Source organism: Poecilia reticulata, linkage group LG5 (genome assembly GCF_000633615.1).
Source record: "Poecilia reticulata strain Guanapo linkage group LG5, Guppy_female_1.0+MT, whole genome shotgun sequence".
Classification (NCBI taxonomy): Eukaryota; Metazoa; Chordata; class Actinopteri; order Cyprinodontiformes; family Poeciliidae; genus Poecilia; species Poecilia reticulata.
The window spans coordinates 19678450-19702317 of NC_024335.1; the positions used below are offsets into that span (position 1 = coordinate 19678450).

Consider the following 23868-nt stretch of genomic DNA (forward strand, 5'->3'; position numbering starts at 1 on the left):
CCATTCCTACAAACATGCTAGATGACAACAGTGTCAGCTACGTGGGCTCAAATATTGCATAAACATAAAAACAAGATGTTTTATCAAATTATTTGATAACTTAAAATTATTCCTACTCGTTTTGTGCCACGTATGTTTTCCCCGTTATTTCGTTTTTCTTCTACATATCTGATAGGCATCCCTGGCATAGTGACCAATCTCCTGTCATATCTTTGCATAGTGAGCCAAGGATGATGAGCAGACCGAATGGTGAAACCAGCAAAGAGGATTTGACCAGTGGGTGGTAGATAGCAGCCCTTGGCAGGTAACTCTCCCATACTTCCTGGTCAAGCTGTGCCAGTGTCCTGCCTGGTGTGGCAGCAAGGACAGGACTTCCTGTCATGCACCATGACACATGGTGGTCAAAGGTCATCATTTTAAAGAAGAGGGTATTTGATCAACTCTATAAGCACTTAACAATATGCAATGAAATGTAATCACTTTTCTCAATAGTGAAACAGTTAAACTGATGTTTTAAAATCAACATTCTGGGTTTTGAATATATATCTACCTAACCATTTTACTATTTTTGAAAACACACTAGACAGAGCATTTTCAATCCAACTTTGACACTGAAATTATTAATCCTTGTATCCACAGGTATATATGCAAATAAATAAGACAAACAAGTTCAGTGTAGATTCAGATTAAATCGGTCCCGTTTATTTCCCAATTTAATATGATAGTACAGTCACATGTAGATGTGATTACATACAGTCTCATTCAGTCTTATTTATGTTGAAAATACCTAATGTTATCCAGACCAACATGTTTTATTTATGTGAGATTCTGATGAGCTACAAAAGAAAAAGTTACTGTTTTTGCGAGAATGGGCTTCATCAGTGAGGTGAACCATCACTGCAAAGCATTTAGCTCCATGTTGTGACCAGGAGACGTTTACTACAAACTCACAGCTTAAACTCACCACTATTTCAAAAGTCTTATTTTTTCCTTTCAGGAAATCCTTTACATTTATCTTATTGATCACATGTGTAGCAAACTTATTTAAATCTATTTCTTTCAATCTTGTTTTAGTCAATACAAACTATATCTTAGTGTGACTGAATTTACTATAAATGTTTTCTGAAAGCACCAAATGGTCTGTAATTCAAACTGAAATTTGAGCTGTTATGTTTTTAATTGCAATCACTTTTAAAGCATTGTGAGACTGATGCAAAACTTAGGTTTTGTAGAGTTGGTGTCCCGAGTTGGTGTGTCAAGTTTGTTGCTGAAAACAGGGAGACATGGAACACATGCTTTGTGACTGCACAGCACCTTATCCCAACCCAGATTCTCAGATTATTTTCTGCATTTTGAATTGGTTGGAGGGAAGCAGAAGGAGCCATGCGAAAACAAATACAGGACATTTAAAATGACACTTAGGTCACAAACCAATTTTAGGGGCCTACAGTTCAGAGAAACTAACAAAACATTTTGTGAATTACCAGGCGTGTCAAAAAAAAAAAGTACACTCAGCCATCTTTTACACCCTTCTTCCAAGTTTAAGTAGTGTGTTTACAGGAATAAAATCTCCTCATGAAATTCAGTCTTTCATGTCTCCATTATTAGCATGCCTCAGGCACAGACTCATTTAGCGTCATTAACGCCGCCTTTCTGAATGCCCTCTCTGCTGATAGGGTCAAATCCTCTAAATCCTTTTACACAACATTAACTAACTGCCTCACATCCCATCATGACACGCCACTCAGCTAAGCTTGGCATGGCCTCCTCGACATGTCAACAACCCCGACTTTAAATGACAGCGATAGCTTTGGTGAGGGGAGGCTCGTCAAACTAGAGGAGCCGACTGCCACTTGGAAGATGTTTTGATCTTTCCATCTTTTCTTGTTGGCGGTAGATTGCGTTCGAAAATAGAGAGAACAGAGTGAGATAGTTGTGTAAAAGGTATTGGGAGATCATTTTAACAGCATTCAATATTAAACACAAGTTATTGTGTATGTTTATTTCCTAAATATTCTCTATGTGTTAACTCAAACACCAGCACTGTAGGAAGGCAATTTTAGAGCCAATTAGGTGGGAGTGCCAATTTAAAGGTTCTTAGAGTTACATTAATTGGATTTTCTCAAGAACCAGACTGTGGGCCTAAATCCACTCACTTTTTCCTTTTATATCGAACACAAGGGGGGGGGGGGGGGGTGGAGCTGGGAGTATATCTTCAATTAAGTGAGAACGATAATGCTAGTGTTTTCTGAAAGGACCAGTGGAAGATACAGAGTGATTAACCAAAGCAATTAAGCACAACTTGGAACCCCCCCCGCAAAAACACTACCTGCAGTTCTTTAACGCAGTTTGTGATTTATCCCTGATATACATTCTGATAACATCTTAATCAGGGCAGCTCATATAGTGTCAAGCTTATACAGTGCCCTGCAAAAATATTCAATATCACGTCACAACCACAAACATCTTTGTGTTTTACTGTAACTGATAAGAGCAACACAAAGCAGTCTAGACTTGGAAGTGAAATGATGAATGGTTTTCAATACCCATCTTCACAAATGAAACTAAAATGTCTAACTTGCTTTTACGTTCCGCCCCCTCTACTGATATGGCAAAGATAAATCCAGTGCAATCCATCATCCAAAAACAGTTAAGAGTAGGGCAGAATAAAAATAATAAAAACTTACCAAGCTATAGCTGTCCACCTAAAGTGGGAGACGCTTGTCCTAGAGGACTGGACTAGAAAACATCTGATGTAAAAGGAAAGCTAGCATAACTAACCTTGAACATGCAACCCCCATCGTGAAACATGATGGAGGCAGTAGCTGTTCACAGAAACTCTCTGTCTCATCAGACTGAACTTCAGCTATTTTGCAAAGAAGGATGATAAAAAAACATATATATATATATTTAGCCTCTAAATATACAAAATAGAGTGCAACAAAAAAAACGTATCAGTCCTAGTTGGTGCAAAAAAACAAAACAAAAAAACAACAACAACAAAAGCACAGAAAGACAGCTGATCATTTTGTCATGTTTTCTTATGCTCCTTGACTCATACTAGGAAAAAATGCCAGGAAATAGAACTATCTCCTATTCCCAGGATATGTAAAACTGTATGCACACATCACTCATACAATATTTCACAAATAAAACAATGTCAAAACTTTGAAATAAATCTCTTTGAGTTTGTTATATCACGCTTTGTGAAGCATTTGGTGATTGTATCTCCTTACCTTGTGCACTGAGGAGCAGCCACCTGCTCCTCAGTGAGAAAAGGAGATTTTGGCACGAAGTCAGATTCATGCCCTTACCTCAATCTCTGTCAGAGATGCAAGGAGTTCACACAAGTCACCAGAAGAGGGCGACACACTCTAGACAAGCTAAATTGTCATTTTGCTCGACATTTTTTTATTTATTTAATTCTGGCAATTAACTTGTCAAAGTACAAGCTCCAAAAAACATCTATGACAAAGTGAGAGCAATGCAGATAATGAAATGTTCTGCAGTGATGCCAGAAATGTTTTTATGATAATTAACGGCAAATATTCCCTGGCCATTATATGGGTTTATATCAGAACACTTCTATGTTTTCTTTTAGAAAGTTTCTACGATGCTTTGGCAAACACCGCATCAGAAATCTAAATGTAGCAGCAAATTCAAGCGCTAACTTATTCAGAAAACTACAAAGCTACTGTGACGTTGAACATTAGCACACAATACAATTGTGTAGTTAAATGTTCAAAATCCTCAATAACAATGTTGGTATCTCGCATTTATTAACTCGTCGTCATTACAGGGAGTCTTCCTTGCGGTTAACTTCCAATCAGATATGATACAGGATATTTTGTCATGTTACATTTTTCACAGCACAGCTTAAATTGGAATTCAGCTTGATTTTCTGTTCCAAGACAAAATGAGAGTCATTATTTCCAAACGGATCCATCCCGGGGTATATTACGACTCATTCTTAGATTTTGTACCAGACGCTTCCGTGTTGCCACTGCTTAAGCGTACAGATTTTCAAACCAGCTGCCAGCTTCTATATTGGCACACCAGTGGGTGGCTAGAATTAGATAAGAGACTGTGCAAAAGGACGTTGTCCTCTCATCTGAGCAACGGTATACATTGAGGCAATTTGTCGGAGAGAGGCAGCACGGCTCAGCCAGTCAGTCCCGAGTCCATCTGGTCCAAAGGCTTACAGCTATGCCCTAGAAGGCAAGGGGTGGCTCCGCATGTGCCTGTGTGCTGTGTTGAAAGGCTGGGTGTGATGCATGCACAATGAATGCTTGCACACTATGGGAAAGAAGGATAGGGAAAGAAGAATCAGGAGGGGAGGGGAAAAAAAAAAGCTTGTAAGGTGTGGTGTTTGACGGCAGCGGAAATGAAACAGATCTGAGAGGAGGGAAGAGGTGTGAAAATGAGTAAATGTGTTGTAAACTGTGCACCGAGGTGAAGCTGCAGAAACATAATGGAGGAGAGCAAAGACAGAAAGAGGAGGAAAAGAGGACAGCAGGGAAGAGTTCAACAGTGATGAGTGGAATTTTTTTTTTCTTTTGCATATTTTTGCTAACAAGGGTGGGTTAAATTAAGCTTTCATTCAGTTTGATCCTATATTTTCAACTCAGAAGTAGTTTGAGGGACTAAATGAAGGGAGTTAAGCATCCTGGGTGAAATAAAACCACCCACTGAATGGCACTAAGAGCCGAGTGTCTTCAGGTGACAGTGGCCTATAAGTGGAAACCTAAATGCATGTGTGCCACATCACCATACGGAACTGCATATGTGTGCGTGTGTGTGTGTGTGTGTGCGTGTGTATGTGTAACGCAGCCTAACCTTGTCCTAATTTCACTCTCTCTATTCCATCAGTGCTGTGCTCTGGCCTATTTTCACAGCTATAAATTTATCACTCTCCCCTCTGTTGTGATAGATGACCCACTCATTTTAGCCCATCTCTGAAGACTGTGAGCCAGATAGGAAGTCGGTGGAAGACAGTGGCACCACTTCACTGCTCACAAAGGAAGGCGATGATGGAACTTTCCATGTCCTCCAAACTATTCCTGGATTTCAAATCTGCATATTAAAGAAAACACGGTGCGCTTTCGTCACTGTTTTTGTGCTCCGTTCAATGAGCAAATTCTGACTTGTGTGAAAAAGGAAACAAGTTAACTTTTTCTGTGTAGATGAAAGCGTCAGCTGGATATTACTTAAACGATGCAGGCATTTTACAGGCAGTAAAGTAATTGTTTTCCAGCTGCGGTCCTTACATTGAAAAAAACTGATAAGATAGATGTAGCCTGAGATATTAAAGCTGTGGATAAAATAAGAAACTGTTTTTGAGCTAAACATGAGCTACCAGTGGATAATTGTGCCTTTTTAACTGTTTGTTATGCATGGATTAGTAAAAGGGAGAAGAACAAAGTATGTTGTTGTAATGTCAATGGCCTGCTACTTTAATTCAGTACAACTGTCAACAATAGTAATAATAGATTTTCATTCTAGGTTTTCATGGGGGGAAGTTTAAAAAAATCCATCCAGTTTACTTTTATCTAACATAGTGCACAAGAGTACAACTGGTTCGGCATTGTCACTATTTACTGAACAAACATGAAGTCAAAGTGAAAAGACAAAAACTAAGTACAGCATCTTTTTAATGTTGGCTTAATTACATGAGGATTTGAGACATTTGTTTCTGAAAAGATTCCACAAAAATGGTCCAATTACAGGTTGCAATCTGGACTTTGACACTGCAATAGTTTGTGGACTAAATTTAGCTCTAATCTAATTCGACTGTCCCAAGTAGAAATTTTCACTCATGCAGATGAATTTTCATGTGGTGACATTTGATCTACTGCATTTACTTTTAATGCAGGTTATATGACAGAAAGTCTAGGCTCTAAGCAATCCTGCTAACACCATAGATAACTGGAAAAAAAGGATGTAGATTTATGCTGTGTTCATTTTTATAGGGGGATCCCTTCAGTTTGGCTGATCCATTTGTTCACTTCCATATGCAGGTCTATGCAAAGTATTGCAAAAAATTATCTCCTGGTAAGACGTTTTGCACTAAAATACCAAAGATTAATGATCAACTTGATGCCACATGGACTGAATGGAAGCTTTATGCCCAGTAACTCCGTGTTTTATGACGATTTCACATGTGGGAATAAGAAAAAGGGCGTCTCTCACTGACTGCTGTGCACAGCGAGGGACAGGGAGGGTTGTGTGCTACAGCTGTGGCCACTGTCTGTAGTTTCCGGGCAAATCCAAATGACTAATGCAAGCAGACATGAGAGACGTACGTGCCCACACTCAGGCAAAAGCCTGCTTTATGTTAATGCATGTATATTAAGATTATTTTTCCAGCACAAAGACAGCTTATGGACATTGTTCTCACAGAGATACCTCTCTCCTCCACACAAATCAAGGATCCACTTCAGAGACCAAACAATCCGAGCATTATCAGACATACTGCAGCCTTCGCTTGAAACGTCTCTTTGATTTGTGAGCTGTGAGCTGAAAGTTTATTTAGAAAGTGCTGCTAATACAAGGTCAAAGAAAAMARAAAAAAAAAAAAAAAAAAAAARAAAAAATCTACATGGAAATGTTGCTTGGTGTTTGCTTAAATGTTTTGGACGTATTTTTATTCAATAAAAATAAAACCTTGACAAAAATTATTTAATTATCTTTGTGGAAGCCCGTTCTGCCTGACAGCTGCTGCACAGCACATGTGTCGGCATAGAGCTGCGGTCTTTCATGATCAACTGCTGCACAGACGTAAATCCCGCCAGGATAAGCTTTAAACCCTTCCAACTCAAACACGTCCTTGGCTTGACACACAAATCGGCCGCCAGCCACCCTCGGTCTAAGACAAGTCACTTCCTTCCTGTTGGAACGGGAAGGGTCACTAGAGGGTGAGGCATGTAGAAAAAGGGTTCTCAGTGGATGCCGTGTAGGTCAGAGATGCATTCATGTGACAAAATCCTAACTTAACATACATGTAGCAAAGAGACATGTAGCCGTCTCATGAAAACCATATTCCGGGGGACTGAATATGCTAGTGGCAATACATTTAGTTCTGAGATTTGATAGCTGTTGTCATGGTTACTTACAACAACATGTTTGGGGTGTCCCGACCCAGTTCCAAGAAGAGTAAGCAGAGTGAGGTATTTTGAAAGAATATGTTTCTGAGGTCCTTACTAACTCGGCCTCAGACACCTATTGTTGTTTTTCTATCCGTCAACGGCAACCCCAACAAGCTGCAATCATCGCCTCTTCTACGACTTGTAAATCTGCATCATAGTGGTTCACCCCATGCGACTGCATTCACTGTGAAAGAGAGACTGCATTGGCTGCTGCAGCTTTTTGTCTGTCATATGACCAGAGCTTAACTCTACAAAAACCAGAATCTGTTATAAAGAATTAAAGTATATCAAGCTTTAAAGCATGTCTGTCAAAATCTTGGTTTGAAAAGATACGATCAACCACTTAGGGCATAAACAGTGATTTATTTTGACTAGAAGCAGACTAGATTAGGTCCTAATCTAGTCTGCTTGCAAGCGATAAAGCAATAACAACTGGAAAGTAATGCCAAAAACGAGAGCTGCTGCTGATGTGGAGGTGAACTTCAAAATGCCAAATTGCTCACTGTAAAAATGTCATTGTCTGCAGCTTTAGAATATATGTAGGCTAATGAGAGCCGCGCTGAAAGGGAAGCTGTTGTTTTGCAGATATTTTATAATGACCCAAAGTAACCTAGTGACATTTCTAGACAATGTTGTCTTTAGATAGAAACTGAAATGAGTTACCACAGCAATTGCAGTTCAACCAGAGGGGACAAAAGTCTGTCATCCACATCTTTCAGTCGGTTATCAAATTGTCACAAGGCTCAGATATCGCAGCGCAACTTTGGACTTGTGTGCCTCGGTCTACATGTTGAAAATGCCATTAGACCCGACATTATCACAAAGTAACACTCAGGATACTTTGGTTAAATTGTAACTTGCTTTCCTAACCATCTGTTTTCCCATTCTTTAAAATGCATACATTTTCGATCCTTCTTCACGACAAAGTAAACAATCTGAAAGTAGAGCATCATAATAGCTGCTACTCCCTTCTGGGTAGGTGAAGAGGGTCTGTTTATGTGTCAGTACCCGTGGAATTGTGGATTTGACACACTCCCCCAGGGCTTGAATGTTACTGACTCAATACGCAGAAGAAAAACACAAAAATAGGCCAATTATTTTATATCTAACTTGCTGTCTTTAACCCGAGTAAAGCCACAGGCACGTCCAGTTTAAAGTCGCCATCGCTCAATGTGCATTTTGCAGTGTTGTATCTACTTTTCAGACACATAATCCTTTGCATTGCAAGCAAAATAAGTTATTGAAGCTGTGCAAGTTTTGCTACTGCAACTTGTTTCGTTGACTGTCAAACGTGTGCATTGGGCAAAGAGGAGGTAGACTCTGTAACAGGAGCGCAGACCTGGCTTATTTAGATTGGCAAAATAAAAAAAAATAAAAAAATGAGAAGCTACATTTTGGGAAGCAAGCCTTAGAGAGATCCTAACTCAGTGCTGATGAACTTTCTCAGAGATTTTTTAATTTAACATCGCCAAGGCTGCTGCATGAAAAGTGCTCTATCTCCCTGTGCAGGGGAATAAAACACTCATATCTAAAGCAGATCAAACCTTTCTGCCTCTGACCCTGGGGATCTTTTTCTTCACCCTTGTTTGACTTGTTCAACTTTTTTTTTAAACAGTTAAATCTATTCAATATATTAAGATGACTAACCTATGTATTTAGTCTGGCATTTCACTTTTTTTTATTGTGGCATCAGTGCTTACCCATGTCTGTCGTCTTGTACTCGTCCTTATTTTTCCTTTTATATCTATTTAGCTATTATGTGCATGTTTTGATGCTCCTTATCTGTTGTGATCAATATCTCCTGCACAGTATTTTTTTTATAACTTTGTTGAAAGAGCTGAGTAGTTAATAGAATCTATGCACCCATGTGAAGGCAACAGAAGATCTAACAGCATCGCTAACACAGCAGGCAGCTCAGGAGTAAAGCTGCGGAGAAGTTTAAAGAGGGGTTATGTTATGAAAACCATGTCCAAAGGGCCAAACATCAGCACTATGCACTAAAAATGCAAAGGCTCCAACCACTGATGATCTGGGCAAAAGAAAGACATTTTAACAAACACGTCAGCCAATAGGCCCAAAGTAATTCTGGAGGAGAAGCAGAGACCCACTGACAATTCAGAAGACTCTGTACCATTGGGGGGGTCAAAATTTCAACATCTGTTATTTTCAGCCGGTGTGGTTTGCTTTCACACTGAACCGTCAAACAATTCAAACTAATCAGAAAACTTGTTCACCCTGGTTGCCTGTTGTGACGCTGCACCAAGAATCTCCAAAAGGAAACGACACAAAAACTTCTGTAGAGGTTCTTCTTCGCAGAAAACCCAAACAACAATGGAACGGCGTCAGATATTAGAGGTTGTAGGATTTCTCTTTTGTCTTTGGCAAAAAAAACCCCAAAAAAACACAAGCAAGCCCGCTACCGTTAGACTCACGCGTTTAATTAGGTTGTATTTATTCAGAATGCCCTGCGCTATTGTTCACTTCCTTCTTTTGGAGCAGCCTCCGGTCCACTTGGCATTCAAACTGCACTAGAGTTCACTTCAACCAAACTGAGACCTGGTTTTGTAGTTGAGCCAGAGTTTGTGGTTTATTTTTTTTTGCTCCACCTCAGAGTTTGCCTGCACATTAACCCCTCCGCAAACAAACCAGACTTTATAGGCAAACAAGTCAGAATTCAATTAAAGTGATGTAAAAAGGAGCTGGTGTGAATAAACCCTTAAATTATTTATGCAGCTTAGTGATGGTTTAGGATCACGTAGCGTCAAACTCTCATTTTAATTTTAATACAGAGAATACAACGATAAACCACCATGTTCACCACCATGAGTAATTGTTTGGATTATTAGTGCACTCTAACACAAAGCATGTTTTCAGTTTCACTTCTTACCGCTTCACTCTTTGACAGCTTTTTGTAACGTAACAGGAAAAACACTTTATACCGTATCAGACAAAACGGGAGGAAACAGAAGATGCTGTCCACTGTGATTCAGGGGAATTGCCCAGGTCTCATCCTCTTAGTGTGAAGACAGCAAGAGAAGAATGAATCAATCACAGCCATCCGCCTTTTCCCAACTCTCTTTTCAGCACTCTGATTCAGAAAGACCTCAGCTTTGATTGTAATGTTTCATCATTATTGAGGAAGCGTCCTTTCCACCTGTGCCTTCGTTGATCCGATCAACCCCAGGGAAATGCTACTTGTCTCACTTTGACCAGAAAAGTAAAGTATGAAATTAACCTGCAGCACAGGATATTGTATGATTAATGCGTTATCAGGCTGCCTTTGTGCAGAGCCAAGTGTACAAAAACAAAAATCAAATGAAACCCCCAGATCCAATTCTAACACCTCTAGGATGTCCTATTGTGAGCGTGACGGCTGCTCTCATCTTCCACCCGGGGGGAAGAACTGGAGACCAGTTACTGGAGCTTCCTGTTATCTCCAAACTGCAGCATCACAGCTGGTAGTGCCTCTGATTGCCGAGAGAAAAACAGGGAACCCGAGCACACGAGTGGGCAGTAGTTTCTGTTCAAACCGAAGAGCGTACGAATGTCAGCTTCATTTGTATACTAATGCCTCCATTTGTATATGTGATATAGGAGGAGTAAGTGCACAGTGAATATCAGAAGTGTACACAACACGATAAAAAAAATTGTTTTTTATACAAGAGTTGAAAAGTTGGAAGCCAGAGCAATGCACCACAAGAAAATTATGAACAAGTCACAAAAGCAAAAATGGAGAAAAAAGTAAAAAAAAAAAAACATAAGAAAATGCAGATTTTCTTTCTCTCACCCCCCCCAAAATATAGAAGAAATCATAAATAAATCAGCACATGCTCTCAATAGTTTCTGAGATTTTAAAAAAGGCAAACTTTGCATTTAAAGTCAGCTTATTTACACAGAAAATCGGAGGCGTTTCAAGGGATGGAGTAAAAACTCACAGCTAATTAATATGCCGGGCTTCATTGGGCATTAACACACATTCCTTATTGATTTCAGCTAATAAGATGAAAGTTTGAAAGAAACATATTGCTATTTATCTCCACCACATCAACCTAACCTCCACTGGTAACTGGGGAATTGGAAGAGAAAGAAAAAAAAGACTCAGGTCCAGGACTGCTGATGGGTCTGGGCCAAATGCTCACTGATGTTTGGCCCAGATCATTTTGCTGTCTGGGGAAATAAAGCATCAAAGAGAATTCTCCAAATTGTTGCAAAGCTGCAAACTTTCTCTATATGCTTCTGTAATATCTGTAACAGAGAAGCAGGACCTGGCAATAATTGGATGAGCCAAGGAGCACACATGCCTACTTTGAGGATGACAACAGAAAGTCCTCATATATGGTGAATAGTCAGCATGAATTAATGCTAGCCATAGTCAACATTCACACTTTGATCAAAGAACTGAACATAAAGTCAGTATTGACAGTCAACATTTTTAAAAGTGTAATAAACACACATAAACCTATTGGGTAAATAATCATTTTAAATCTATAAGGGGTAAGAATTATTTTTGACAAAACTGTATTTATTTAAAGGAATGAGAATTATTACTAGCAATAGCGTTACTACACCTTCAATTCATAAAATCCAAAATATAAATCCTATAAATTTCAGATATTAGACACTTTAAATCATCTTTTGGGTAGCAGACTTACTCAGGATGCTAGGTCAAACCCATAATCAAACTCAATGGGGGTGTATGACTCAGGACTGAGTTATCAAAACATCTCAAAATAGGATGTTGCTTTTTTTTTTTTAATTTAGCAATGTGTAGAGTGCAGCTCAGTAGTCCCAGCTGGAGTGGATTTGAGTGAAAATTCCTGCCTTTGCTGACAAAGCGTACCCACAGAAAACAAACACACATATCAACACCTGATGAAATTCCTATCACCACTTATTTTAAAGGCGTTGTTTCCAATGAATGTCTTCAATTACCATACGACATTTCTTAGTTATTCAAGCTAAACCTTTTGCACAGATCGTGTCAGATTAAAGAATTCACTACCAAATAAAGGTCAAAAACAACATTTTTTCATAACCCTATCTTTGACTAAAGAAATGAGATGCTTAGTATTTATGTCGTGTAGCGTTAGGCCAGAAAGTTATTTTACAAATAGTGCTAAATTGCAAATTGTGCTAAAAAGTCTAGCTAATGTATTCTAAATAATTCATGTACAGATAAACATCAAGTAAATAGGATTTTCTATTTATTTTTTTGCTGTGCACTTTCGAAACCGTAGTTTCTATTACTCAAAAAAACCTTAGTCGAAAACGTACGAAGAGAAAAATAAATCCTCACAAAACTTTCTTGTTGTACGGTTATCTCTGAGGATTGCATCATCTTATCATTAGGATGAGCGGGACTGCACCACTTTCTAGACATTTGGGGAACCGCTCTACCCAAGCTTTTAATGGAAGCATATCAGAGTTTGGAAAAAATCCAGCGAAAACTTCCACATCCTCATTCATTATTGATAACACCCTAAGCCTTGGTTGCACTCGGAATGACAAACCTAAACCAGGCAGTCGCAAGGCGTCTGTAGAATAACATAGAGTGGAAAGACCTGTGTTTGAAATATGAATTATACGTCTTCATGATTGAGTCCTGCTTTGACAGAGCGCTGGCGTTTGCCGGGAATAAAAATTAGCTCCTGATGAATTGTGTCGGAGATGAATGCTGTCCCTGGAGGGTGGTGAAGTGAAGTAAAATAAAGGTTAGAGGTTCAAAATTTGCGTCTCCACTGCACACGTACGCATTTGTGTACTCAATTATACCTCTTAGTCAGTTTAATTAAATTAAAAGCAACATTACCAGCTAAGTCCTGAGGTCAGCCAAGGGACTTACATTGGCAGCTCATTTCTCAGAAGTCTCGACCTCAGAAGAAGACGGTTCCTGGAAGAAATGCAAGGGAAACTGTGTCAGACATGTCATGCTTTATTCGTTAAATTAAGGACAACCTAGGCCGTTTTAAGACGCACACAAACACCCACACATGTAAACCGATGTAAATTTTGCAAACTCAGAGAGAGCCGACGATGAATCTGTGTCGTGTAGTGTCGAAAATCAGTTTACAACAATCAGATTCTGAAAAAACTGCCCGAGGGCTACTCGTATGCAAGCACTGGGCCACAAAGGAGCAAGCAGCTCCACCTTGATGTCTGCTTTACTGAGCCCTACTTCCTCTCTGGTTCCTGCCTCCTGCTGCACCTCAGAGGGGAAAAACAAAAGCATTAGCACGCTTTAACAAGTTTCGGTCGCCGCAGTCTCCCACTCATCTGCAACTTGGGCGGATAGAAAATGTCTGCGGTGTTAGGGAAGCCAAGACAACGCTCGACTAGGGGCGCCTTTCATCTCTGCAGGCAGGTGTTCACTCACCCAGCCGAGTGATATAGCTGCACACGTTGGATGGAACAATACTTGGACACAAGATGGAGAGTGTGCACCAAAGTGCCTTTCAACAGCTTCTCTTTATCTCCTGCTGCTGATGTCAAGTGGAGGGTAGATAGAGTCTGAGCTTCTTGGCACCACTTTGACAAGTGCCATACAAAATTTGCGAGGGAACAAATCTCTGGAGTCGTGCATCAAAGAACTCTTCTTTTGTATTATGGATTCGTCTTTTCCTCATGATTCAGTAAAAGCCCTATGTTCTCGCAGCCTCACAAGTATTAATACATTCAGCATGTTGTGAGGCACAAACTGCTAAAATTCATCATTTCATTCCTTTATGTCATATATTTAAAACTCATCCATAATCTCTTTAGTATTTGAAATAATGCCACGGTTGAAGGTTTGCAAGATCTGTGTGCAACCAAAACAGACAACTTGAGTGCAGTAAAAGGAAAAATTACCACCAAATAATTCCCATCTGTTAGAAAATAGATCAAGGTCATAGACTCTGTGAGAAACTCAGCTGTCTATCATATTTAGAGCCTTAACATCTTCTCTATACTATAAAACCTAGCTGATGCAGATTAAAGTGTCTAAAACAACACCTATTAAAGGAGACTGAATCGGCCACATGGCTGTAATCATAAATAGTCAGTATTAATGTATTTTTTCCATATTTAATGATCTACCAATCATTTGGTAATGGCAACTTGATCCTCCCGCAACCTTAGCACCATGCTCGGTAAGAGCGCAGCAGATGTCATGGTAGGACAACAAGAAAGAGGTCAGGGTGTTTCATCAGTCTGTCAGTCCCCAAAACTACCAAAAATAATAAAACTTGTAAAAATGCATGTGGGATCAGTGTGACACCACCGGAACTGCACACTAGGGGTGAAACGATTCCTCAAATGATTCGAGTACCTTGATTATTAAAATTCCTCGAGGAAAATGTATCTGCCTCCAAACGTGGTAAAATTATGTTTTATTATTTAGCGCACTGTGTTCTGGGATCATCATTTGTGTTGGGCAGCACTCTCTCTTCTGCATATGAGTTGTTGCTATGTGCTAGCAGCATAACAGCAAAGTCTACTGGTTTGTGTTGGTTTTTGGGGGGACCAATAAGCATTTTGAAAATGACGGATGAAATGGTTGGAGTACGACAGCTTTACTCCTCCCGGAACTGCGCAATTACCGTTTCATGGCGAACGGTGGGAAGGTCACTACCGGTGTATTTATACAAGAGAGAGGGAGAGAAAGATTCTGATTGTAAGAATAATCATTAGAGTGCTCAATTATTAAAATATTCTTTTACACCAGCCCCACCACACACAGGGTCAAAACCTCACGCAGGGTCCACTGGACCCTCACATAGCGCGAGTGTTAACGTCTAAACATGGTCTGTAAGTGATCCCAAGTAGTCAAATAAATTGAGATAACCAGAAAATACTTCATAGTTTTGAAGCAACTACATGCATTACGCATGAAGGTGAGAAAATCTTCATGAGTGCAGATAAAGCACCTGTGTAACATCGCAAAAGACTAAAGAATGTTCTTACCATTATTGCAGCAACATTTGAGTAACAAATTCATCGTATTGTTGCTTAATTGTGGAACATAAGGTGGTTCTAATTTCTGACACTCATGCCACGTGTATAGAAAGAGCTCGACAATTTGAAATTCTTCATTTCTAGCCCTTTAACAATATAAAGCTGTTGCCTGGAGGTAAGCCACAAATGGTAGAAAACTCATTACAAAATGTCAAGTTTCTCAGTTACATGATTCTGAGAAGTCAAGAGATGACATGTCTGCCCTGATCGTACGCCACATCTGTAAAACAGTTGAAAATAGTTGCACAATGGTTGTTACCTTTGAATATTTTCTTTTTTTTGGTGGGGGTACAGAATCAACAAACGCAAAACTCAAAAGCGCTGTGACCTTTTACAATAAAATGTCAAGAAAATTGCAAAAACAAGCTGCCACACATACACGCACGCCCTAACAGTGTGAAATGCTGTCTGCTATTGGCGTCAAAGCGTTGCTCAAAAGGGTCTGAATAACGAGAACGAAAAAATAACCCAGCGTAGACATATCAATAAAGAATGAATTTATTTGACATGGTAAAAGTAGCTGTAAAGAAAGCAGGACGGCCACTGACAAATACAATAAACCTTTATGGATAAAGCCAATCCATCATTCCCTTTTCTATGTGCAGCATAAGCCGCACCAGGGAGGCATTAAGATTCCCATCACCTACTCGCAGAACAGATTCACCATTTTAAGCCCCTTCATAAAGCTTAGGTGAACTTGAATAAAAGACAAATGAAAGGCACTTCATGGAGTTTTCAGGGAATGAATTGTGAATGGGATTCATGCCAAACTACTCCTGAATGGCTTCAGTGCCTACTGCAGATTTGAGAGATTAATGTTGAACTGCACTTTGCGGTGCTGGGTTTGTTGGGGTAAAGTAAAAATAAATTAGAAATGAGATTGGGAAACTGATTGAGGTATCAGGCTGGGGATCTGCTGATTGGGCTCTTTATGTAGGGAATGCATTATAGATGTCGGCTCAGAGCCTAGAGGAAATATCTCTCTCTCTGTTCGAATGCTGTGGACAGCATCTGCAAGTTCTGCTGAGAAATTAAAGTGTCCCTGTCGCCAAATGTTGACCTACACAAAAGTTGGCTCTTTTGAGCCACCTTTAATTCCTGTAGATTTTTCTTGATAGTCCATGACCTTTTTTGACATTGGACGAAAAAAAAAAAAAGTTGTCTTGAGCTGTTGTTCACTGGGCTCAAGACAAAAATTTCCTTGGACATTCACTGCTGACACCTATTTTAGGAATTGTTTTAAGCATAATTAATGAAAACACCTTCAGCAACTAAGCCTAACAAGTTTTACATTGTGACCATCTACATCTGTAAAAGAGTAAAGCTTAAGCAGATCTGGACCCTGCGACGGTACAATACAGTACGATGTTCCTTTCATCTCTGACAATGAGAAAAGGCCAAAGTTCGTCTTTCAGACTGATTTTGAGAAAATGAGACTGAATGATTTTTGATTTGGTTATGAAATCCAATTATATGAGGAATCATCAAGCACGTAATGATTATTAAACAGCTCAGCATGTAAATGGTCCGAAAGGGCTTATTAGGCGTCGTAGAAACTGTACCAAGCTGATGGGGAACAGGCTGGTAAAAAGGCCAGCAGACGTGGGAGCCCTTCAGAAATCTGTTGGGCCGTTTCACGAAGACGAGCACAAGAACTTCTCCTGCTTATGCAAGTTGTAGTGTTGAGAAAACAGATGGGAGGCTTTATAAGTGTGACTGAAGATGAAGTGAAGCAGTGAGGCAGCTCTTTCGGAAAAAGCCACACACTTGTTTCACCCGAATCCCTGACTGCTGTAATTATGTTGATCACTTTAGGAGCGGGCAACAGACCCAGAAACCGGTTCCCATGAGGGGCTACTTTAACAACCTAGCCTGGGTGTGCGTGACATCAAAACATGTGGTTATGTTACCTTCATTTACTAGTTTTCATTTGAAAACGACCCCTTTCAATCATACTGACCTCTAATAAACAAAGTTGAGTGACAGTTTATCTTAGAGTGAGTAAAAGCGGAGAACATAGTTTCCAACTGTAATTCAGTTTGTTACAGAAAACAGTTCATTTATGTCTGGTAAATGATATGTGAATATTCAGACTTTCATCAAGATCTCTTAACTAGCTTTACCAAGAACATTACCCCTCCCATCATCATGGACCAGTCAGTTATGGGGGTATAAGAGTTTTGCAGCTATCCAGTTACAGCCATGTGTGTTTGGATGATTTAATTTTAGAAAAGGCTCCATAATTTTGAGGACAACATTCAAAAGACAAATTTAGCTGATCAGCAACACACTTCATAGTTTCTGTTGGCAACTCATTTGTCAGATTGAAATTCAAAATGTACTGGCCAAACCTAGACTATATTGTTTTTGTTTTACACCATTTGAAATTTGTTTAAACACAATTTATGATTTGTTAGAATTTTCATCAAACATTAGAAAAGTTACATTTCAGAAAACACTAAAGTCTAAGTGGTATTTGCAGCCTCGGATTCTGCTATACATAAAAACAAACAAAAATGATATTTCCAGCATGAGGACCTCCTTGGATGGGGTCATATTGTAAAAGTCAGTATTTAGAGGAGAAGTCGCACCTACACTAGATTATTACAGGTTCTTTAAAACTTAGCTTGTGATTCATGAAACAAAACTATTGAAATTGTTAGTGTTCTTCAAAAAAATGTAAAACATAACTTCGTCTCACTCTGATGCACCAAATAAATCAATCATCTCATAAGCCCATTGCACTGTAACACCAGTATTTGGTGTCTTTGAATGAGATCCCACTTTGTCAGCAATGAATTAAGTGGTATTTTCCTCTTTGTGTGTCGTGTCCTGGCAGAGTTAGACAAACAGTATTGGTGGGCTGAGTTGGCTTGCAGTGTTGGTGGCAGACTTACTCTACCAAAGTGGGAAAAATTTTATTTTGCTCTCGTTTCACAGTGGACACTTTATTGAATTATGTGTGGTTCAGAAAGCCAACTGGACAAGCCATATAAATTATTAGAATACAGAGATGTTAAGGACAAACAACAAAAAAAAAACAAGGGGAAAAAAAACGAGGAACCAGAAAAAAACCCCACAAAACAAATTAAAACAAAAGCATACAAATGACAGGCTGATCACTTCTAACCCACCCAGAGAAAACCCATGTTCTGATCCTGAAAACCCCCACTCCAGTCTTGTTTGTTGTTGTTTTGCAAGCAATTACAAAAAAAAAAAAAATTGCTCAAACTGTTAATCAGACATTTTCTTCTCACTAATTATCCATGTTTATATAACACTTCTGAGTGATGCAGCATCTCCATACCTCTTTCACATTTGAGTTGTAATATCTGCAACCAATAAAGAATATCTTAAGATTAAGGTTAATAACATATAAACTCCTGACTCAGGCTGTACATTTTTGCATGAAAAGTCAGATAGCAAAATTAAGTTGAACATAAAACTCCCTCAGGGGAGTGTGGGTTTATTTTCTTGAATGTTAATAAGTTTGGTTTCAGAAACTCCAAATCAAAACATTTGATCCTTTGGTAGGAAACTGTCAAAGAAAGGAAAATATTAATTTCTCTTTTTTAACAATACACTGAATTCGTGCATACAATGTCAATTATTACACAGCAGCAATATCCACTTGAATCTCTTAGAATATTAGAGATTTAAAAGTGGGCTGCTGAATTAATTAAACCAAAGGATGTGAGACGTCCCCGTATCTGCAATATCCCAATAACATTGCAAAGCTCCAGTTATGAAATTATTAGATCATAAGAATAAGATTCCAGAAAACCTTGTGAGTATCCAACTTTGTCCCATCTATGCGTTTTCATCTTGTCAAAATGCAAGATCTGCATTTTGACAAAACAAAATGCAGATCTTGTGATAGTTGTGTCTTAGTTAGGGATTCTGCATGTGTTTCAGCTTTAACAGGCAAGTGGCAGACGGTATAAAAGGAGACTGCTGGTCTGAATGCAGACTGACTGTGAAAGCAACATGCCAGCTCCGCAGGATCTGGCTCAAAAGGGAAATACTCTGCCTTTAAACTAATAAACACACACACACAGTCAGATACATGCACAACAACATGGACCCTAAGAGATTCACCTGCATAGACCTGCACGTACACACGGCACTAAAGAAGACCAGGAAGTTAAGGCAGACAACACCTGTCGCTCTGTCTGGCTATCCTTCTGCCACTGCGCAGGGGAGAAAAGTGGAAAAGAGGGAAGCTGAAGCTCTTTTTTTTTTTTTTTGTGCAACACACATGTACATGCTTAGCAACATAGATGACCACCATCTTGGGCTTCATTGACAGATGGGTGAACACAGCATAGAAAGAGCGGGGGTGAGGAACTGGAAATATAATCTTGCATGGCTGTCTTCTAATCGCCTCGGTGCGTAAGTGAGTTATTTGATATCTGCTTAATTAACTGACTGAAGGTGTCATGAAGTCAATCCTAAAAGTAAATGTATTGCTAAGCAATACAAGTATGCGACTGTGGACAGTTTTTAATACAGAGTTTATTGTCAGCTTAGATTCTAAGACTTGTATGTATTTGGTGAATGGATGTGTTTGCATCTAGTTTATACGCTTCTTGTTTTTGTTTTCTTTTTAGAAATGCTTAATGAGGGATTAGTCTGAGCTGCAGCCAGTATTTAATAAGGATATCCTCTGCTCTATTACTGGTTCACACTTGCCTACAAACAGCCTTTTTTCTCCCCCAAAAACTGGCTGACTCTTCTGGCACATCAGACAGCTGGCTGTTTTTCACATATGAGGGGAATGAGTGTCATCAAGCAGAACTCCTCTGCAGGGCAGGCATGCCAAAAATCTAGAGCAGGTGCATGATTTTATCGTCACAAATCTGATGGAGATCTAAATACGTACAATCCAATGTCAGGAAGCGAGAAGAAAGTTCACTTTCAAAAAACATTCACATTGCCTAAACCTTCGCACATTTTGTTCCGTTACAAAATGTTACAGGCATAATCGAAACATTTGTATTTTGCTATAATTTCATGTGATTTGACGAGCAAGAAAAAGCGTTGTGACATTGTGGAACGTATTCGGTGTTCAACCATCTCCGCCCTGTGTCGATATTTTGCTTGACCACCTTTTGCTGCAGATATGTATGTCTGTCTCAGCTTTGCTCATATCAAAACAGAAATTTCTGCTCATCCTTTGCATAATAACTCAGTCAGATAGCACCTATGAACATTGCTTTTTGTGTATTGCCACAGATTCACAGTTAAAATTACATCTGGACTTTGACTGGGTCATCCTCGCACGTAAATAAGACATTGCAGCCCCAGTCTCCGGTCTTTCACATGGTCTCTTCTAGGATTGTCTCATCACATCTATGATTGTCGTCAATCGTTCTGCAGTTTGTAAGATTTTGCCTATAAGCAGACACATTTAAGTATGGTCTTGTCTTAGCAGAAATTATTTTTCTTGCTTGTTTGCCCTATGTTCAAGTGTGTTATCCGAAATACTGAAATGTGAGTTTTTGCAGCCTCAAGTCCTCTGCAGTATTGGCTTGTATTTAGCTCCATCCATCGTCCCCTCAAGTGGGACAGGCTTGCTGAAGTAAAGCACTGCAAGGCACTGTAAGTCAGCTAACTTAGAACAAATATTCAAATGTACAGCATTATTTTTTTAAAAGCTTTCCATTTGTATCCGAGGTCAGACTGGCCATTAACCCCATCTCCTCAGTTAAAACCTTTTCTGTGGCAGAAAGATAGGCCAGTACTGTGAAAGAGTTAGGCGCAGTCTAACAACGTCAGCTTTTCTCAGTGCCTTCGGCAGCGCAGTTCCTGGTTAGACCTCCAGCCAAGCCGTGTAAAAAAAAGAAAAGAAAAGCAAGACAAATTCATCAGCAAAGCCGTTACAGGAACGCCAAAAGCATTCTCTTAACTCAGCAAGCCTGCTCGGTATCCCCATGGATAAAAGCAAGTAAGCCACAGGTTTTCTTGCGATCACATAAGGCTGACCACTGCGTGTGAAAGTGTGACCTCACTGGTAACAAGATTATTTCCCATGTCTGGATGGGGCCTCACTAAATAAATATAGCCAGAGAGAGCGGGGGCAGAGGGTCTCAGTGAAAATAACGACGCAATATGAAACCCCGGTTTCCCTCTTAATCTGGCAGGTAGCATCCATTAAACTGCAATTACTTTTATTAAGCTCTCTTCGCTGACTTTATTGCACGGTGAAGCTCAGTAGACAATTTTAAAGCCCCAGTGGGAGACATAAGATTCACATGTGTAACCGAATCGGGCGCATTCAATTATGACCCACTGAACGCCCGAAGCATCGCCGATGGTTTGATAAATTGAATTAGCAATAAATGTTGCCTGAAATACGGCTGAAGGCAACGCCAGCATCCTGGCATCCTGTGGCAGCGATACGTAATTCAACACCTTGTTTATCAGTTTCGAAGGACTGCCGGAGGGAAAAAGGTCGAACCTTCTTCCCTCCCTGCGCCCCTGCTGTATTGTTAGACTTGGGACATTGCGTCATGGGCTCCTTTATGAGTTACAAGCTGTTTAAGAGCAGAGAATGGGGGAGAGAGGGCTAGGCGACAGCAACCTAAGTGAAACAAATGACATGCTTGAAGCGCCTGACCAGACAGCTCAGATTTATGGGAAACGAAAGGTGCGTCGGTGTCAGTCAGGAGTCTTTGTGCGAGAGGAGCCAATTGAATTTCCCAGAGCCAAAGAAGACGGATGCACACAGACCGAGCTGCTCCGCTTCCCTCTGCCGTCTGATACCTCGGAGAGGTCGGTGAAAGGGCAGCGAGCACGTCACGTTTAACAGACAAACAAGGAGGGAGGAGTGGCATGTCGTCGGAAAGTAGGACAAGAACAGAGTGGGCTACTGTAAAAACCCATGGGATATTCATGGATAAAGAACGACCACTCAGAATGAGGGCAGAGTGCCGCGTTTGCTGAGCTGGAACAATGGCCCTGTTAAACCAGCATGACAGCAGAAGGTCAGGGTGCATGTTTATATGCTTTCTTTTAGGTCTCATACGATTTTATGCTGGATAGCGGCAATAAATTCACCTGCTGTATGAAAGCTGCTATTTTCATCTTTCTGTCCCCCCCACAAGCAGCCTTGAATATAAAGCATTTTAAAGTATGCTGAGGCTATAGAGATGATCAAATGCCAGACATCTTCATGACATATTGGAAGCCTGATGGGTGACTCACTGACATGCAGTTAATTTAGGCTTCTGTGAGCTTGAAATCCCCAAAGACAGGACGTATCAGAATCCTAATTATATCCTAGTTTGACCTGGAAATGAAAGCAAATAATTGCAATAAATGTTTTTTATTATTATTCTTCTTTTGGAAGTTCCCTCTTCTTTGCAATCCACAATCTAAGAAATGGAAAAAAAACAACAATCCAGTTATATTTATCATGCTATTTTCAGAGACAGTGCCAAAACATAAGCAGCTTCTGCACATTTCTAGAGGTGAAGAAAGAGGGAAAATTGGCCATACAAGCTTATACTGTACACCCAAAGACTATTTTCATAAGATGTGAACTCTACTGTTTTGTTTTTTCTTTTGACAAATCTGGACAATCTCTGAGCCACAGCGCAGGTTCCTGCTGTGGATCAGCAGTAATCTGATTTTCTGCATTCCACTGTGCAGCCGTTCTTTCAAGAATATTTGATTTGCTCATACTGGGAAAAAAACAATAACAAAAAACGTCACCATTTTATTTATGTGAGAACAGAAGACCATTTTGTTAGCAGACCATACTGCTTAGTAACACTGAATGCTGACAAAGATATGAATACAATACAAATAGAAATGAAAAAAAAATCTTAATTGGGGACAGTAAGATCCGCTTATTCCACTTCCAATACCGATATCTGAGGTTTAGTATCGGCCAATACCAATCCGATACGGAAAAACATTGTTAAATTTACTTAAAACATTTCTTTTTTTAAACATAGACATACATGTATTGAATTACACATTTAAGCAAAATAGGAGGAAATCCTGGATGAAAACCTGGAAAAAGGCTCCAGGCTGGGCTGGATGTTCATGTTCCAGTACAACTCCTCTAAACTTTAATGTAAAAGTTTAATTTAAAGCAAACTGATGTTAGAAAGGTCTAGTCAAAGTAGTTGCCAGCAATGACGCAAGAATGCATATTGAATTTTCTCATTTTAAGTTTTAAAAATATGAAAGATCAGTTATGTTTGTTTTTCAATCCACAGCTGTGTATTGTGTTAGTCACATAAAATATCAATAAGACACATTAAAATGGGTAATTCTGATAGATTGTGAGAAAAAAGAAATATGTTTTGAATCCCAACATTTCTTTAAACTGATCAGTGCAAAGTCAGTGTATTTGGTGTTATGTTTTGATTTTCTGTGCAGTGTTGAAGCACTGACTAGTGATCAGCGCAAGAGCCTTCATCCCAGATGAAGAAAAAAAAAAAGTTAAATAACTCAGGCTGCATACAAATGTGCAGAAATCTCTGTGGCGTAAATTTCCTTTCAATCGATTCACTGTGCCTGTGACATGGCTGGCATGTCAGATCACACCTGGCTGTGTAGGCTCTCCCTGGTGTTGTTGGAACCAAACAGTTTGTGTAACATGCAATTAGATGATAAATACAGTCACAAAAAAAAAAAAAAAAGTTTTATGGGTTGATGTGTTAAAATGTGTTGCCTTCCCATGATGCACAGCTTGCTTGTGTCAGTTGTGCTTGCAAAA

General features: G+C 39.6%; 1 protein-coding gene across 8 annotated transcripts in view; it reads right to left on the reverse strand.

The window, feature by feature from the left end:
- The window catches only part of dlgap4b (discs, large (Drosophila) homolog-associated protein 4b), a 119511-nt gene that overhangs the window by 27006 nt on the left and 68637 nt on the right, over nucleotides 1-23868 (reverse strand). For 6 of the 8 annotated variants that reach the window (XM_008409364.2, XM_008409363.2, XM_008409368.2 and 3 more), the window contains exon 3: nucleotides 12988-13035. The exons of 1 other annotated variant lie outside the window; for it this stretch is intronic. The gene's annotated coding sequence lies outside the window, so the exon portion shown is untranslated. Of the gene's footprint in view, nucleotides 1-12954; nucleotides 13036-23868 lie in introns of all 8 variants that reach the window. One more of the 8 variants, XM_008409365.2, reaches the window with a different exon arrangement.